This window comes from Harpia harpyja, chromosome 14 (genome assembly GCF_026419915.1).
Source record: "Harpia harpyja isolate bHarHar1 chromosome 14, bHarHar1 primary haplotype, whole genome shotgun sequence".
In the NCBI taxonomy this organism is placed as follows: domain Eukaryota; kingdom Metazoa; phylum Chordata; class Aves; order Accipitriformes; family Accipitridae; genus Harpia; species Harpia harpyja.
The window spans coordinates 875,621-893,044 of NC_068953.1; the positions used below are offsets into that span (position 1 = coordinate 875,621).

Consider the following 17,424-nt stretch of genomic DNA (forward strand, 5'->3'; position numbering starts at 1 on the left):
GGCCCGGCGAGCTCGTCTTGGGATGAAATTCCTGGAGCCAGGCAGGAATCCAGGAGAGGAAAAACCCAGGGAAAGCTGCCTCGCTCACCTGGCTCTGCCTGTTCACCGCGGGGCCGAGCTCAGCCCCCACGGCTTTGCCTGCTCCCCGAGGCAGGCCAGCCCGAGTGGGAGCCTCTCCTCCTCCTCCTTCACGCCATTAATCCAGACTCCAGCTCCCCCAACTTTTTCTTACAATTTACCTTCACCTGGAGGGTGTGATTTTAATTAGCATAATATTCCTGTTAACAACAGCACCTAATTAAGACATCCGTTAAGAACCTCTAACGCAAACTTAACGAGAAGTTGGGCCAGCATCCTTTTGCCGGCAAATCAAACGCTGCCGACTCCAGCTCGAAGAGACGCTGTGAACGGGCAGGCTCGGTTACCGGACCCGAGCTCAAGGCTCCCAAGCCGGCACCGTCCGCCGCACCCGAACTTCGTCCCGGAGCCCCGCGGGGCAGCAGCGCGGCGCTGGGGAGGGCGCTGCCGCCGAGGGTCCCCCCCCCGCGCCCCGCTCCGCCCGGAGCCCCGAGCCTTCCCCCGGGATGCGCTCCGGCGGCGCCGCCGCCCCGGGGCTCCCGGTGGGGTTCCCGGTGGAGCCCCCCGCTCCCCTCCCAGGGCCGCCCCGGCGGAACTTCGCCGCTCCCCCCCCCCCGCCGAGTTCCCGTGGCGGCCATAGGGGCGAGCCGACCCCTCCCGCAGCCTCCCCGCTGCCGCCGGGCGTAGGGTGCCGCGGTACCCCCCGCCACCGCCGCTTCCCACCCCCCCCACCCCCGGTAACTCACGCGCTCAGAGGTCCCCGCCGCGGCGGCGGCGGAGGAGGAGGAGGAGGCGGAGGGCAGCCGCGGGTCCCCGCCCGCCGAACGGCATCTCCCGAGCACCGGACGACCGGGGGCAGCCCGGCGGCAGGAGGCGGCGCGGCAGCGGGGCTGGGCTCGCCTCGCCGGGCAGCCTCGCACGCGGCTGCGCCCGCGCCGCCGCCGCCGCCCCCGGAGCCGCCGAGCGCGCGAGCGAGCGAACGAGCGCGCCCGCCCCCGGCCGCCGCCGAGCGCCGCGGGGGGGGGGGGGGGGGGGGCGTGGGGGGGGGGCACGTGCGGCCGCCCCCGCCCCGCCCCGCGGCTGCCGCCCCCCGCCCCCCGCCCCCCGCCGGGCTGGCGGGGCCCGGAGGGCAGACCCGGTTGGGGGGGGGGGGGGCACGGTGTGCCCGAGGCCGGATCCCACAACCCCCCCCCCCCCGCCGCTGCGCTCGGGACCCGCGACCACCCCCCCCCCCCACCCCGGCGAGGCGTCTCCCAGGCCGGCAGCATGCTCGGCGGGCGCTCGGCACATGCTCCCACCTCTGGTCCAGAAAAAGAGCGATCTTTTTTTTTTTTTCCTCCCCGTTTCTCCCCCAAAAACGAACGTGTGACGGACGGGGAGTTTATTCCCGCGGCGAGGCTGCGCTTGCTGCTGCCTGCGAGCGGGCAGGGAGCTGCCCCAAGGGCCTTCTCCCCATTTTCCCGTGCGTCCAGCCGGTGCAGGACGCGCAGGCGGGCGAGGAGCAGAACCCCCCCCGGACGCTCTGCGCCTGATTCCGTCGCTGCGTGGGATGCCCGAGGGCTGGGTGGGATGCCCGGGTCCGCTTCAGCAGGACCGCAGCGAGGAAGGAGGTTTCCGTTCCTCATCGCAAACACTGGGAAAACCCAAGGCAGTGCAGGAAACCCATGGGATGTAGGTTTGCAGCATACCCCGGATTCACTAAAGCTCCGTGCGTCTCAGCCCCTTACCCTTCCTTCTCTTTACATGTAATTTAAGGACTTCTGGGCAGCGATCTGGCCCTTCCCACAGCGGCTGGAAGCAGGAGTCCTTCCTTGAGCGTTATGCAAGAGCAGACCTCTGGCATTCCCAGCTCTCTCCCATCCTCCTGCTGTTTACCCCTTCCCCAGGGGAAGCCGGCTGAACACGGTGCAGACCTGCATTATCAGATTTTGCAAACCACAGGCTGTCAGAGGTCCTGTTCTTCTGCCCTTTCTCCTCTGGCTCGCTAGCCGGAGATGCCATCTCTCCGAAACAGCCATGAGCGGTGGCTGCCCTGGCAGCGCAGGTCCCTTGTACCCAACCCCCTGCCAAGCCCAGGGGACGTGGCACAGCGCAGCAGCACCAAAGTGCTCCTTGCAGACCTGCTGGAGTTACTGGATGGGGCTCAGCACCTTTTTCCAGCTCAAACAATTTATTTGTGGGTCCCAATAGTTAAGACTGTGGTGCACCCCCATAAGTTATATTTCCTGAGAAATATCTGGAATACCTGCAGTCTCTTTAAGCCATCATTTACTCCCTATGAACCCAGCACAGGGTCCATCCATGAGACATTATCAGTATCCTGCAGAGTCCACGCGCAGCCCCCTGAAAACAGGCACCACTCCCCCCCTTCCCCTCCTAGCACAGTTTTACCTTCCTCCCAAGGGCTTTGAGGAACACTCTAGAGAAAATCATCAGGGTTATATAGAGCCATAACATGAATGAGGACGATAAAATGCACCAAGTGCACCTCATACATCTCAACATCCATTTTGTATGATGAACGTGTATATTTTTAGCCCTCCAGGATGCCGTAAGCACCCGAACCCGAGCCTCGCTGCCCTGTCAGAGCGGCAGCAGCCCTTGTTCTCACGACCTGCCAGACAAAGGCAGCGCTCAGCCAGGATGGCTCCTTGCTATGCCCCGCTGTGCTGTTTTCTCACGGTTCATTGAGGCTGAAGATGCTTTAGGCAGCAGATTTGGAGAACGAGGAACCGGGAACACGGGAGAGCGCAGCTCTGCAAAATTTTCTCTGCATTTCAAGCCTCCGAGCCGGGTCCCTGTTGACATCTGTTCCTAGAAATGCAAACTGGTACCCGCTCCGGAGGTGCAGCCTTGCAAACCGGGAGGTGTGCGTGCGCTAAGCGGCGCGGAGGAGATGCTCGGGATTGCTAGGCAACCCCGTGCTGCCCACCGGGAAAAGGCCTGAGCCGAGCAGCGTGCCCAGCCTGGGCTCGCATCCACACCGGGGCTCCCGGGCAGGGAAACACCGAGAGAGGAACCCACCGGGGGAATCTGCCTGTGGGTCTCCAGGAGGGCGAGCATCTGAACCCAGCCGCGAGAGAGGAGGAGGAGGAGGAGGAGGAGACGGGGGGATAATGGCAGAGAATGCACGAGAGCGACAGTGGAGGGAAGGGAAGCAGTTAGAAAAAGCACAAGTCAACAAAGCCCCTGCCTTTTGGCAAGGCTGTTATGTGAACCAGAGGGAATAGGTATTAATCTGGAAAAAATATTTTTCTTTTTTTCTTAGCTTATTTCACAGTCTATTTGCCATTTAGGGCCTTCATTTGGAGGCAGAGTTGTTAAATTACTGCTGCTTTTTTGTTTTTATCCTTAACGATGACAAGGTTTTCCTTCTCATAACCATGGCTGGGGTAAAGAGATGACAAGACCTGTTGTGGCTCTGTCTTGGGTTTTTCCTGAACGCAGATGCTGTAAGCAGGAGGCACAGCAAAACCCCAGCACGTGGGGCTCCTCTCAGTCCCCGGGGCTGAGCATCTTGCCCCCGTTATTCCCTCTGCGGAGCCCCAGCAAGGACAGTGCCAAGCGGCCAGTCCCGGATCTGCAGAAATCACCTCTGCGAAGCAACAGATGCCATTCGGTATCGGGAAGAGACGCGAGACAAGGAGGCGGCAGCCCCTCCAAGTCTTCCGCAACGCCTCGAGCTCTCGGGGACCCTCGACTTCGAGGTGCCCAAACGACATCCAGCCCCTCCCTATGACTCTGCCTGAAAAGGGGATGTTTGCAACATGTTCAGCTCTGACGCAGCACCGGCAGCTCAAGCCTGGCCCTGCCAGGGGGTTCACCGGCACCCGCCGGCACCGGTGCCCATCCTACCTGTGCAGGTGGGGCAGCAGCGCGGAGCCCTCTGCCCGCCGGCAGGCTGGGGGGCATGGTGCCAGCTGGAGCTTTCCCCAGAGAGCTGCCAGAACACCGGGTACCTGCACCGTCCTTGGCTGCGATGGAGGCGGTGGGATGACATGGCAGGACCCAGATTTTTTTTTGGCAAGTGTCACATGCCCTGACCCAAAAAAGCCAAAGCGGAACGTGCAATACCCGGCAAGGAGCTGAATGCACGTCTGGTCATGAACACGCTCAGCCTGCAAAACACTCTCCAGCACTGGAGAGAGGAGAAGGGAGAGCCATGCTAATGTGCTCTGAAATAATGCTTTTTTAAATATAATTTACGATAGATTTCATAGCTAAGTTATGCAACATAATGAGCAAATCTAAAATGTAATTGTCACTGCACATTAACAGCAAAATCCTGAACCTCTGTTATACTAACAAACTTATTAAATCAGTGAACATTGCATTGCATCAGTCAATTACTAAAACATTGCCAAGATCAGTAGAACAATCTGATATCCATTACGGGGGGGAGAAGGAGCGAGGGCATGCAACCAGGGCTGCCCACAGCGCAGCGTGTTTTAAAACATTAAATGTATTTACATCTTTGATGTAATACTTCACCTGTTGGGTGTTTTGCAGCCGCTTCCCCTGTTCCAGGAGAGGGAAAGTAAAGAGCCTGAAGCCATCTCTGTGCTCGGACCCCGAGTCCCTGCTCGGGAGCAGGAGGCCGAGGAGAGAAGTGCCGCTGGCCTCGCTGCTGGGATTTCCCCAGTGCCAAGCAATCGACTCTGCAGCATTAGCAGTGCTCAGTGTCAGACAACACCATGCAAAAAGGCAAGTCTTGTAAAAAGCAAGGGACACACCGCAGCGGGTGCTGCCGAGGCGCTCGGACGCCCGCCTCCCCCCTCCCAGGCACTGCGGGTCAGGCCCCATCGCTGCCTTTGCCCCCAGCTGGAGGCAAAAGGCTTATCCGCAGCTGCCCACCCCAAGCACCTTGCCAAAGCATCCCTAAGAGCAGAGCCATGGTGAACAGCAAGTGGATATGAAATGGCCGGGATTCAGCCGTCACGTCGCTGCCGCTCTCCGAGGAGCCGATGTTGGCCAGAGCCTGCAGGTCTGTGCCTGCGGGCAGAGATAGGTCTGAGCTCATTCCTGGCTCCAGGACCACAGACACCCACTGCAACACATATTTTCAGGGAAGGACATTTGCTCCAACAGCAGGACAGGGCACGCAAAGGCTGGCAGGGGTTTCGTCCTGCAGCCCCCGGGCTCTCGCCTCCCCTTTCGACTCCGTGAAATCCCATCAACACCAATGCTACGTCCTTACGAGACTGTTAAACATGAAATAAGGTGAGCTTGAGTAACCCTGGAAAGATGTCCATGCAAACATCTACAGCAAAGTGTGCCTTGCACCTCGGTGAAGTGATCTGACACAGCACTAATTATGCAAATTAATCATCGGTAAATCAGGTACTTGTTTATTTATTTATTTTGCATTTTGCGCAGCAACCAGGCAGGAGGAGCACCGGGAGAGGAGAGCTGCTCTGTTTTGGCTGAGAAGAAATATTTGGTAATGTGCTGCATGATCCAACCTCCCCATGTTCTTTTTCAGATTAAATTCTGGATTGATTTGCTGGTATCATACCGATCATAGCTCTCAATATGTCATGGCAGCTAATGAACCATGCCAGGGACACATTTATAACCCGCTACTAGCCGCTTCCATCAGGAAGGGATTTTTTTTTTTTTTTTGCTCTGAGGTTCTAAAAGTTAAAAAACCAAACCAAACACCAAAAAAAACCCCAACCAACCCCAACAAAATCATCAGCAGCAAACATTTCTACAGAAAGTCAAGCACTTGTGTGATTTCCGTGCCTCCCCCCTTGGGACCTGGCTCTCAAGTGGCCACAGAAAAGGCCCTAGTCAAATCACCCAAACCCCACTGATTTTCCCCACTACCAGCTTGCCCAGAGCAGGTTCCTTCCCTTCCCCAGACCTTCACCCTCCAGGCAGAGAAGCTCACACCATCTTCTGAGCAAAGCTGTACCGCACCATCTACAAAACCTGCCTCAAACAGCACCCCAGAGCCAAGCCGCCGGGAGCTGGACCGGAGAGGAAGGGGCTTCCCTGTCCCGTCCTCCTCCTCCTCACCTCTGCAGCTGGATCCTGCTCCGAAGGAGCCCCAGCACGGAGCGGGGAGGTGGCAGAAGGAACAGAAATGCAGCGGCAACCAAGGGCAATTGCAGCATGCACACTGCAGGGAGGCAGCGCTTCAAACAGGAGCCGAGTTCCCCTTCGCTCCAAACGCAGCGCTTCAGGATCGCAGAGACAACTCTATCGGGGGAACAAGAGCTAATTAAATTTACTGGGATCATTGAAGAGGAAATTATTTAATATTCTGCATGGAATTTAATATCTGAAAGCATGAATGGCCTTGTTTCATCAGAGGTCTGTTCCTTCCCAACATTTGACTTTTTGCAGCCAGCCCCACCACTGAGGGACAGGCAGGACACAGCACTTGTGAAGAACCACGCTGCCGGAGCCCGAAAGAAACAAACAGCGGGAGAGCAGAGCGTCGCCAGAGTCGCAGCCGCATCCTCGGGTGCTCCTGATGGAGCAGCAGCTCCATGATCCAGAGGAGACCATCCTCCTGAGGGGCTCTGCTGGCTCTTCTGCAGGAGGATCTTCCAGCTCCCATCCGCAGCTGCTGCCGCGCTGGGTGGGTGCCGGGACACGGGGCTGCCGCTCCTCCAGTGAGCACCCGCATCCACGTAGGGCCCTCAGCTTATGGCCTTACACGCTGTCATCTAGTCCCATTTTAACAGCCAAAATGTTGCGACTTCTTAAATCCGCCCAGTTCGCTCCTCTGTTCAAAGAGAAGCCTGGGCAGGGCGCACCAGGATCCAGGAGGACTTTGCCACAGGGAACCTTCGCCTTGGCTGCGCATCCCTCTGGTGCTGCTTACCCGGATCAGCCTCTCCGCATCAAGCATCTTTTGTGCTGCAGGAGGATCCCACTGTCTCGTTTTCACATGCTCCATTCTTGCAGCTCTTCAGCTTCTCCTGGTTGCAAAGACCCTCCTGGTCCCAAGGGCTCCAGCCACCTCCGCTCCCTCTCCGGGCTGTGTCCCTGCAGCAGCGGTGTGCCAGCCGGGAGCTGGGATGCCATCAGGCCACCTTCCCACCCCTGCAGGGTGGTGGCTGGGACACCGCAGGAACGATGCCCTCGGCACAGCGAGTTTCCCTGCTGCAGCTCAACCACGCTGCCTGCAGCCGCTCATCTGGAACCGCTCTGTTCTTGTCCCTACAACCCGACTCCTTCCTTGGCTGCTTAATGATTTTCTAGAAGGAAAATGTCAGACTCCGCTTGCTACTGTTAAGACAAATCCAGCGATTGCTTCCCGCATGGGTCCCCAAACACCGGCTGCCTGTCCCCTCCAGCCGACGGACAGGGGCCGGGTCTCTGCCGGGGTGGCATGGCCCATTTTGCCTCCCCAGAGCCAGCCGTGGGGGGGACCCCTCCAGCCCCCCGAGCCTCACTTTGGGCTGGGGGACCCCATCTGCCCCAGTTCCCATCCAGCCAAGCCCATAACCCACCCTCCCTTGGGCCCAAGCCCAGCTGCAGGAAAGGTGCCGTTCAGCAGCCCTGGTGCTGTGGGTCCCGCCGGTGACTCTGCCCCAGAGGTGGGCTCGGACCCTCGGCAGAGCCAGCACCTCTTTGCAGTGGAGCAGGAGCTGCCGGGGCTGGCGTGGAGCTGCACCAGCAAAGCCCCCCGGCCCCACAGCCGCAAGGTCTCTGGCCTCCAGAGCAGACCCCGAGGATGTGCCAGCCTCGTACTGGAGACCCCAGAGCTCCTGCCCCTCTGGCTCCCTGTTTCCTTCTCTTCTTTCTGCCCTGATAATGTCTCTTTCTCTCTCACACACATGAAGGTGATAATAAGTAGCAATAATTTTCCTTCTGTATTTATGTCACCAATACCTTCAGCTAATTCCTGTAACTGCCAGCATGGAAGCACTAATACCTCTGCAAAAGACAAAGCAATTATTTCTAAACATAGCTACCTTTCCTTGCATTGTCACCACCCAAATCACCAAAACCCTGGTCTGTTGTCAGCATCTTTCTCTAACTAGCAGGGAGAAAAAAAGATAATTTTTTTTTCCGAAAAAAACCCACATGCAGTGGTATCAAGCAAGCAAACAAAGAACACACCCATACCCTCGCCTTCCCCAGCCCTGCAGCACCCCAGCCCGCACTCGGGCAGAGTAAGTCAACGTGGGGAGGGACACAAGTCCCGGCCCGAGGCACAGGCATCACCCAGGGACAGCCCGGGATGCGGACATCACCCTGGCAGCAGCTGAGACTCTCCAGTGCCTCGCTCAGAGCTTGGAGCCGCCCCTCGGCTCGCAGCACCCATCTCTGCAGCAAACACCGTCTGGGTGACAGGGACCCAGCTGGGCTCAGCCAGCCCCTTGAAGAGGTGCCCGTTTTCAGAGGAGGGACAAGCAAAACCACTGAGCTCAGAGTCTGGGGGTTGGCTTTCCCACAGGCCCCAGCGCATCAGCTCCTGTTGAGCCGCCCAACTTCTCTGCTTCTGCAGAGAAACCCCCTGCTCTTCCCCAGGTGACGGGAACATGCCACCGCTTGACCCAGACACAGGCACATTAGCGGTGCTCCCAGCGTCTCTGTCTGGATGGAGACAGAGTGTCTGCCTCGGGACCCTCTGCAGCACTAGACCTTATTATCCTATGGGTCTGCTCGCAAGAAATTAAAATGAGCCGTAAAATGACAAGTAAAGTGAAATAAGGAATGTAAAGAGCAGGGAGAATGTAAATCGTGTCATTAGCATATGTACAGCACTTGCAAAGCGCCTGTACCCCACCGGGTCAGCGCAGCCCCCAAGGAGGGACGGCTCCTGTGCCGCCCTGAGATGGAGCAACAGTTCTTCTGCATGGGGGTCCCCTGCCCCGGCCTGGGGGTGCTCCCCTGGCCCCCCTCTCCCAGGTGCCCACCCTATGGAGCCGTAAGGGGTTCAGGGCCCTTGAACAAGACGTGGTACCCCCAGCCCCGCACAGACCCCTCCAGGTTTGCACAAAGCCCCCACGCCGCGGGGCCAGTCCCCGCTCCTGGCCGGGCACGCCAGCCCCTGCTCCAGAAGGACGCTGGGAGGGAGAAGCAGCCGCAGAATTAATGAGCAGACACAGGCTCCCCACCAAGGGCTGAAATGAGCTGCTACCTGGAGGCAGCAGCACACCTGGGTGACCTACATAGCCATTGCTGATGGAATATTTAACGGGCTCTTTTCAATGGATTGTGCATGAAAAACCTCCGGGCTCTTGCACGCAGTGAAAGGTGCATAACGAAGCCTCCGTCTCCGGAGGCAGGCCCTGCTGCCTGGCCTCAGCTTTCAGAGAGGTTTAAGGGAAGAGACAGAGGCTGAGCAGGGAGATACAGGAACGGTAGCTACACCACTGCACTTGGCTTTTGGCTGGATGTTCATCAGCGTCCCAAACACTCATACAGCTCCCAAAGCTGGGGCCCAACACGCGAGGGGCTCACAGCCCTGGGCAGGGCACCGGAATCTTGCTTTGACTGCTTCCCATTCCCGCAGGGAACTGGCAGGGATGTCCCCCGCGTCACCCACCTCCGTCCCTGGCTGCTCCATGGGAAAGCGTCAGGGATGCTCCTGAGCTGCCCGCACCATGGTCCCGTCCCAGGTGATGGAGCCGACTCCAGAGCGCAGGCAGTGGGCACTGCAGGGTGCGGAGGTGCCCTACGGATGCGTTACACCCGCAGGGCCCGTCCCAGTTCCTCAGCTGGGAGGGCAACCTCCCAGAGGAGGGGACCCTGACCAAGGGACACACCAGAGACAAGGGAGAGAGGCCAGCTTCACTATAAACTGCCCTTAAAAATGTTTTCATAACATTTCGTATCTAACCTACAGTAGCACCTCCAGTAATTAACAGCTAAGTTTTAATTAAACATTGATTAGCAACTAATTAGTCTAATGATTAGTCACCTGAAGGAGACAAAGCAAAATACCGGGGCTGCCAAGATAGGAGTGGGAGAAGGCAAATGATGAAAGATGAGAAGCAGCTTAAATTCCTTCCCTCTGGGCCAAACGCTTTCTCATATTTTGGTCCTTTACAAAGGAAGCCTTCGATGTGAATTTTCCTAATTGTGGCAAGTCTGATAGAGTCTCAGGTGAATGATGTGGAGGAGACTGATTTCTTTCATCTTTCCCATCAGATCTCAGCCTGTTAATGCAGCTAAAGAGCCTCTCCCTGCTAGAGGAGACTCGGTCTCTGTCACCGTAGTGAAGTCAGGGGGGACTTTTGTGCCTTCGGTCCTGCAGCATCCTCACGGGAACACCGCAGACCGTGCAGGGAGAATGCAGGCAGCGCTTCCCCCTGCCTGCGACAGCCTCACCCCTCTCGGACACAGCTTCACTCTCGGTTTTTCCCAGAGACCCGGTTCCTTATCTCCTGCCTGGTGGAGGGGTCTCCACCGCTCTGCTCTCCCCTCCGAATGCAGCTGAGCCCGCCCCACGATGAGCAGGGCTCCATCACATCTTGCTTACGGGGAGCCAGGACAGACCCCAGGCTCTGGGATGGAGGAAGAAAACACCCCGGCAGGCGAGGGCAGAGCCCTCGGTGGCAGCTGGCACGGCACAGCACACCCGGACCGGTTCCCAACCTCCTCTCAAGGGATCCAGGCTGGAGACCTGCTCCCTTCTGCCTGCGTGGGGTCACATCCTGGTGCAAAACCCTCGCCCAGCCGGGCACGTACTGCTTTGTGGCACCGAGCTCCACGCATTTGGCACCCGAGCTCGGTCTTCCCCAATAGCCCCGGTACCTCTGCACAAGTCGCAGTCATGCCTCCAGGCTGCTGAGCACACACACCACCAAGCACTCCACGCAGAACATCAAGTTCACGTCACCCCAAAAACCAGCCTTGTGATACTGAGCCCTTCGCGGCCGCGGGTTTGCACTTACAAGGAGCCGTAGAGTCAGGCCAGGTCCCAAAAAACAGCTTCTCCACTTGCCGAGGGCCGCTCGGGTGTTTAACCCTGTCGTCCTGAACAGGCTCTCCGGGTGATGACTCCTCGGCGTGCTCTCACACGGATGCAGCTCCGCTCCCAGTGCTGGCTGCGGGGAGGGCTGCCTGCCCCGGCACCTCCTCAGCTCCAGTCATTTACCGGGGCGTTGCTGTTATGAGGATGTTTATTATTTCGCCGTTCCCTTTTGTGAGATAATCCTATTTACCTACATTACTTATGCCTCAGAAAAATCACTTCTGGCTGAGGGTTATGAAAGCACTTACAGCCAAGTGTTCCCCCGGTGCAGCCGCTCCTAAGCTCTCTGCCCCCCCGGTTCCCTCCCCATGGGTGAGAGCTCCCAGCTCCTCTTGCCAAGCATCCCCAAGGGTGCCCAGCAGCCCTGCAGCCCCACAAGCAGCCCCTCTCCCTCTCTCCTCCTACCCCAAGTTTCTTCACCCTTCTGCAAGTTTGAGCCTTTTTGAATCTTTATTTTTTTTCTGCCTTTTGTTTCCTTCCTCCCCCCGCTCTTCCCGGTTCCTCTCTGGAGTTTTATGGGAAGGTGAAACAATAATGCAGGTGTATGTAAGGAGGCTGCAAATGGCACGCGGGTCAGAGCAGAGCCTGCGCTGAGCCAGACTCATCTTGGGGAAGGCTGGAGAAGGGTGGGGAGGCCATTGCACCGCAGTGCTGCCCAAAGAGCCCAACAGCATCAGTCCCGCTGCCCAGGTGCAATAAAATCCCCAAGGGAGGTAACTCAGCAGCAGAGGCCGGGCAAGCTGGTGGTGCACTTGGCAGGGGACGTCCCGGGATGTGTGTGGTCAGAGGGACAAGCAAGATTCAGGAGGCACCTGCCTGTCCCCGGGCAGTGATGGGACACACAGCCCAGCCTGGCCAGTGGGACCTGAGCAGGAACTCCTGAGCCCCAGGGGAGGGGTGGGATCTGCAGCGTGGGATGGGAAGGGTTAAACACCGTACCCTCATCTCCTGCTTCCCTGCATCCACTTGCAGAGCTGCAGGTATATTGATTGCTTCACACATCTCATCAGACTCTGATCGGTGCAAATCAATGGGGTTAGGGCAGGGAGAGAGGCAGCTGAGTGGATACCGATACCCTCCTCCTCCTCCTCCTCTCGCCAGGAACGGCACGCGCTGGGAAGCCCCCGCAGCTTCCCTGGCTCCTGCACAGGCGTATCCCGAGAGCATCCTTGGGTGTCTTTGCAAAGGGGCTTCTCAATCCCCTAGGAGAGGTGGAAAAGAGGCAAAGACCAGCAGCAGCGGGCAAGGGCCTGGCAGCTGCCTTCTCCTGGAGAGAGGGACGGGGCTGGGCTGCCTGCAGGGGGGCTGCTCCTGCTGGGCCTGGCCACCCTGCAAACTGGGAGACCTGGGAACACCAGCTGCAGCTGGGAGATGACCAGCCATGCCGGGAAGAGCCCCCGCCGCCTGCACACATCCCTGGTCTCCCTGTCCTGCCCACGCTCACCTAGACGATCCTGGATACGCCCGGATCACACGCGTGAGCTTCACCCAGCCGAATGCATGAGATCTGTTAGCAGCAGGGAGACAGCACCTCTGTCTGCGGCTGTTTCATGCTTCTCTACAAAGCAATCTGCTACTTGGGCTCCTCTGTTCTTCCCTCTTATGCAACTGCACAAAACGTAGAGGAAAAAAAATCCTCTAGATGCTAATTTATCTGAGGAGCTCGAGCAGGTTTGCACAAGGCGGCAATTTCAGCAGGAAAGAAAGAAAAAAAAAAGGCAACAGCCATGTCTGAAATGCTGTTTCAGAAACCTGCCCTCCCACCCGGGGACTCCTGCCCTCCCCAGCTCCCTGCAGGGATGCCTGCCTCCATCCCACTCTGCCCGATGGGCTGCCTGCACCCTGGCTCAGCACTCTCTGGGCAGGGCTGCAGCCCTGTTCACCCACTTGGAGAAGCAAACCGGGGGTGGAGGGCGCAGTGGGATCACACATCAAACCCACCGCCTGCCCGGGGGCTTTAGGCACTTCCAAGGTGGCAACCCTCAGGGATGTGCAGGGGAGACCCCAGCAGCCAGCCCCGACCTCAGCACCTCTTCCAGGCTGGGACCGGGCTGCCCATGTGAGCCCAGGCACCCAAGGGAGCTCGCCCGTGGATTATCTCAGGCTCCGCTGCTGTGGCAGGGGCAGAAGAGCTCAGGGCAGGCAGTCAGGGAGTTGGTCCATCTCCCCTGGCCGCTGCCCCCCGCACCCTTCCTCCTGCCCGGGGAGCACAGCCCGAGCCCACCAGCAGCACCCGCAGCCGGGCTGCTCTCCTTTCGTGGGGACCTTTGGCAATTATAGGTTTAGTGGTGCAAAACATAGTTTAATAGCAGCCGGGGCTGGTGGGATTGATTTCTTGTTTTGTTTTAAGTGCAGCTAATCTAATAGATAATTTATTTAAATTGATAGGGCAGAGAGAAATTACATTTCTATCTTCTCCGAATAGATTTTACTGTGTCTGGTGACCCAGGCGAGCTGAAGAGCCGGGCTAAGGGCCCTAACAAGCCTTGGAATAGATGCCTTGATCACCTTGTAATATTTTTCAATTCATTACTGCCATTTTAGCAAACAACTAGTATAGATTTTTTTGTTACAACAGCTCTTAACATGTTAGTCGTGTGTAACCTGGTACCTTCCTTAACCTCTTACAGTAAAGCTTTCCCTCCAGAAAACCGACCCACCAAAACCAGCCCTCAGGAAGGGGTCAGGGGTCCCCAGCCACCTCCCCACAGCCCCCCAGCTGGCCAGAAAAAGGGGATGAGGCATCCCTCTGTGCGGGCAGCCCAGCCCAGAGGCTCGTCCTGCCGCAAGAGCCCATTCCTGGCCAGAGGCTGGAATTAAAGTGTTTCTGGGGACGCGCTCTGCTGACACTCGGAGCCGATCGGCAGTTCACATGCCAGAGCAGCGTTCTGCAGCTGAGCGGTGGGAGGAGGGAGCACGCTTGGGCTGCAAATTTTGCTCTTATGCCTTTGGGAATCATCTTTAGTGCTCTCTACAAGATCTCTAGCTGTGCTGGAGCACAAAGGCTCCCTCACAACAGGCTCCAGCAAAACCCTCTGAGGGTTTTCCCAGCACAGGGGAGAAATGCTCAGGACAAGCAGGGAAGGAAGGGCTTATTTCCAGGCTGCAGCCCTCTCTCAGGAGGGGAATTTGGAGGTGTCAGGGGCACGGGTGACGGCTGGCACAGGCACAGGTTCCAGCCGTGCCAGGGCTGCTCCCCATCGGGGCATTCACAGCACCGGAGCCTTTCTCTGCCGGTGCCACCGTGGGAATGCAGGTGGGCAACGGGCAAGAGGGCAAACAGATGACAGCTCGCCGGAGCGCTTCATGGTCTGTCCAGGTTTGTCAAGCAGGTGATTAAAAAGGCACCATCTGAGCCCAGAGTGAAGGGCAGGAGCAGCAGCAGAAGCAGGGAACCGGCAAGGGCAAAGCCAGCCCCTGCCTCGGTGCTGCGCAGGCGAGACCCCGCGGCGGGGAAGGCAGCACACCGGGCTGGGCATGGGGATACAGCCCTTGCTGATCTGTGTGATAACACCCGCTCTCCTGGCAGAAAGGCAATGCCTGACCTGCCCACCCCCCCGTACCGTGCCCCACCGGCCCCCCCAGGCAGAGCAGAGGCCCCCAGGCTGCACAGCCGGCACCCATGGAGCCAGCACCCGTGGGGCCAGCACCACGCTCCCACCCCTGCCGCGCTCCCGCAGCGCTGCCGCAGCCATAGCCTTTGCATTTCACATCCCAGCTCTCCCTCCCCGCGATAACTCCAATAAAGAGTAAATCGCTATTCTTCTGTATCCAGCTCTTCTGATCCATCCTGATGAGGACCTTCCCCTCGCCTCCTCAAAGTCACCAGGCAGAGGGATGCATCCTGCAGGCGCAGAGCCCCGGGGGAAGGGGTCAGGCTCGGGGGGGGGGGAGCTGCAGGGGGGACCCATCTCTCTGGATCCCCCAGGAAGCCCTGCCAGCTGTATCTATGACCCCAATAAGAGGTAATAAATAAAAGGGAGGTGGGTGGCAGGCGCAGGAGGGAGCGGTGGGGCCAAGGTGGGTGCTTAAGCCCTTGGTGGAGGGTCCTCGGCAGCTCTGCTCGGTGGGAAGAGCAGAGGTGCTTGCGGCGGCCGCCCTGCCCTCACTACCTGGGCTGCTGCACCGCCAGCACTCCTGCGGAGACTCCCCAGCCTCGCTCGGCCATCGGCTTCCTGCAAGAGTCAGCGCCGTGCCAGATTTATAGCGGATGCTGCTCAGTATTTCATGCCTGCTGCAGGCAATCCCACCGCTGCCACTGCGGCTGCATGGAAAGCACTTTGTAGATTTGATTATGCGATAAGGGGCATCAGAAATGCAACTTGTTGCCTATTTCCCAGAGTAATTAATTTCATCTGTATTGAACAAATGACATAATTTGAGGATTTCTGGGTTATGGATTAAGTAAAGACCAGATGAGAGCATCCTCATTGGCTCAGAGATTAATTAACAGCGCGAGGTGAAGCGAGCTCTCTCCTCTGCAGGATTGCTTTGCTGGTGCATTTTTAATCCACCTGCCTGGCACCGCGGCTGCCCCCGAGGGCACCGCACCACCCTGCCACGGGGCAGCAGCACTGCCTGTCGATCAGGGCACAGGAGCCCTGGCCAGGACTTGTTCCCATACCAGGACATTGGGGGATGCCAGTGAATAAAGCCAAACTTTAAGGCTTCCTTGAGGCTTCCCACTCCCCTGCCTGGGTTAGCGCTGCCTGGTCTAATCATCTGTTCTGGCCAAGTGACAGGCAGGGCAGAGAGCGCTTGCTGCCAGGCAAAGCACGGTGAGTGCACGCAAGGGCCCGTTCACAACTCAGCCAAGGGCTCAGAGCGCAGCCCCTGCCCCGGGACCCCTTCGCCCGGTGCACCCCAAGCCCGCTCGCCCGCCTGGCTGAATCCTCGGTCCTTACATCTCACAAATTGCATTACTCAAAAAATACACGAATCTCAAGCTCACTTACAAACATTGAGAGACGGACTGCAGCTGTGTACAAAGGATAGACTTAAATGCAAGGGATGGGGGGAGGAGGATGGGGGTTGCTGTAGGGACCCTGACACGTCGCACCATCCCCAGACTGCTGCAGGCACGGCTCCTTGCCTCGCAGCCTCTCCCACCAGGGCAGGGCTAAGACCCTGGATGTGCCAGGCAGGGTCCCTGGGAGCAATGGGGGATAGCAGGCACCACAGCAGAGCTCCAGGGAAGCTGCGTGCTCCTTCATCCCATCCCGATCCCCGGTACCCTGCCAGGGCATTGCAGCCACACTTTGCTTTTTGTAACCATGCCAGTGGGGTTGTCACTGCAGCCTACTGCTCCCACCCCGGGGAGATGTCCTGCCCTGCGCCATCTCCTCCTCCCTACCCTGCTCCTGGGGCACAGACTCAGGCCAGGGACCTCCCCACATACACCTCAGCCTCACTGAAAAGCTTCTGAGTAGGGTCAGAAAAATAGGGCTCCGTGCTGGGTTTATTCATGAGGCAGGCATTTTATTTAATGTGCCTTGCAATGCAGGATCAAAGATCCAGAGCAGCACCTAATTAATTATTTTTCTCTTCTTCTGTACCATCCCCTAGTTGAGCACCGAGTCCCAGAATGTAAAAGCCTCCCTTTCAATGACTCTGCATAATGAGATGGATTTGGACTCCAGCAAATTTGTTCAGTTTTATGGAGTATTATATGAAAATGCTGTGAAATTAAGTTCTGTCTTTGCTATCACGCCATGGCCATCAGAGCGCTTTTATGTATGGCACTGAGACTAAAAGATGGGAAAGTGAGTCCTTGCTGCAGTAATGTGGCAAATGGGGAGAGGGAGGAGCCGTGCAATGAAGATGACATGGTGGAGGGTTAGACTGGGGGAGATAATGAAGGAAACAAGAAAGGGATGCAGATGAAGAGAGTTGCAAGCTAAGAGCTTGGAACTGGAGCAGCAGCAGCCATGAGGCTCTGGCGATCGGGAGGATGGGGAGGGCTCCCTTCTCCCAGTTTTCCTCTGCAGAGTGCTCCAGCAGCCCCACTCACGGCACAAGGGAGGTGAATGCCACCATCCTGGGGGACGCGGGCAGAGCCCCCAAGGGAGGGCAGACAGGTCGACTCGTGCCCCAGCACACCCCTGCACAGCCTCGCACTCAACCATCCTCGCTCCTGCCGCCCCAGCGCAGGCACTCGCATGCTCAGCAGTGTCAGGACACATCTGGAAACACCACATTAGTAGAACCGTGGTGTTTAAGGCAAAAGAAAGCGCTGTGGGGACGAGCTGCCCCAGCCCCGGGGTGTTCCCAGCACAGACCCTTCCCTTCTGGGAAGCATCTCACCCCTCAGCACCAGCAAAGGTCCCTGGCGCAGAAGGTGCTATTTCAGCCCAGAGGCAGGGAGACCCCCACGTCCCTTCCCGAGCCAGCTCCCTTTGCTGCAT

At 58.1% G+C, this 17,424-nt stretch overlaps 1 protein-coding gene across 12 annotated transcripts in view; it reads right to left on the reverse strand.

Annotated features, from left to right (window-relative positions):
• RBFOX3 (RNA binding fox-1 homolog 3) overlaps positions 1–17,424 on the reverse strand; it is a 190,280-nt gene that overhangs the window by 146,981 nt on the left and 25,875 nt on the right. For 9 of the 12 annotated variants that reach the window (XM_052808270.1, XM_052808267.1, XM_052808264.1 and 6 more), the window contains exon 1: positions 825–1,036. The exons of 1 other annotated variant lie outside the window; for it this stretch is intronic. The gene's annotated coding sequence lies outside the window, so the exon portion shown is untranslated. Of the gene's footprint in view, positions 1–824; positions 1,037–10,940; positions 11,130–17,424 lie in introns of those variants that run through there. 2 more of the 12 variants (XM_052808268.1, XM_052808260.1) reach the window with 1 other exon arrangement.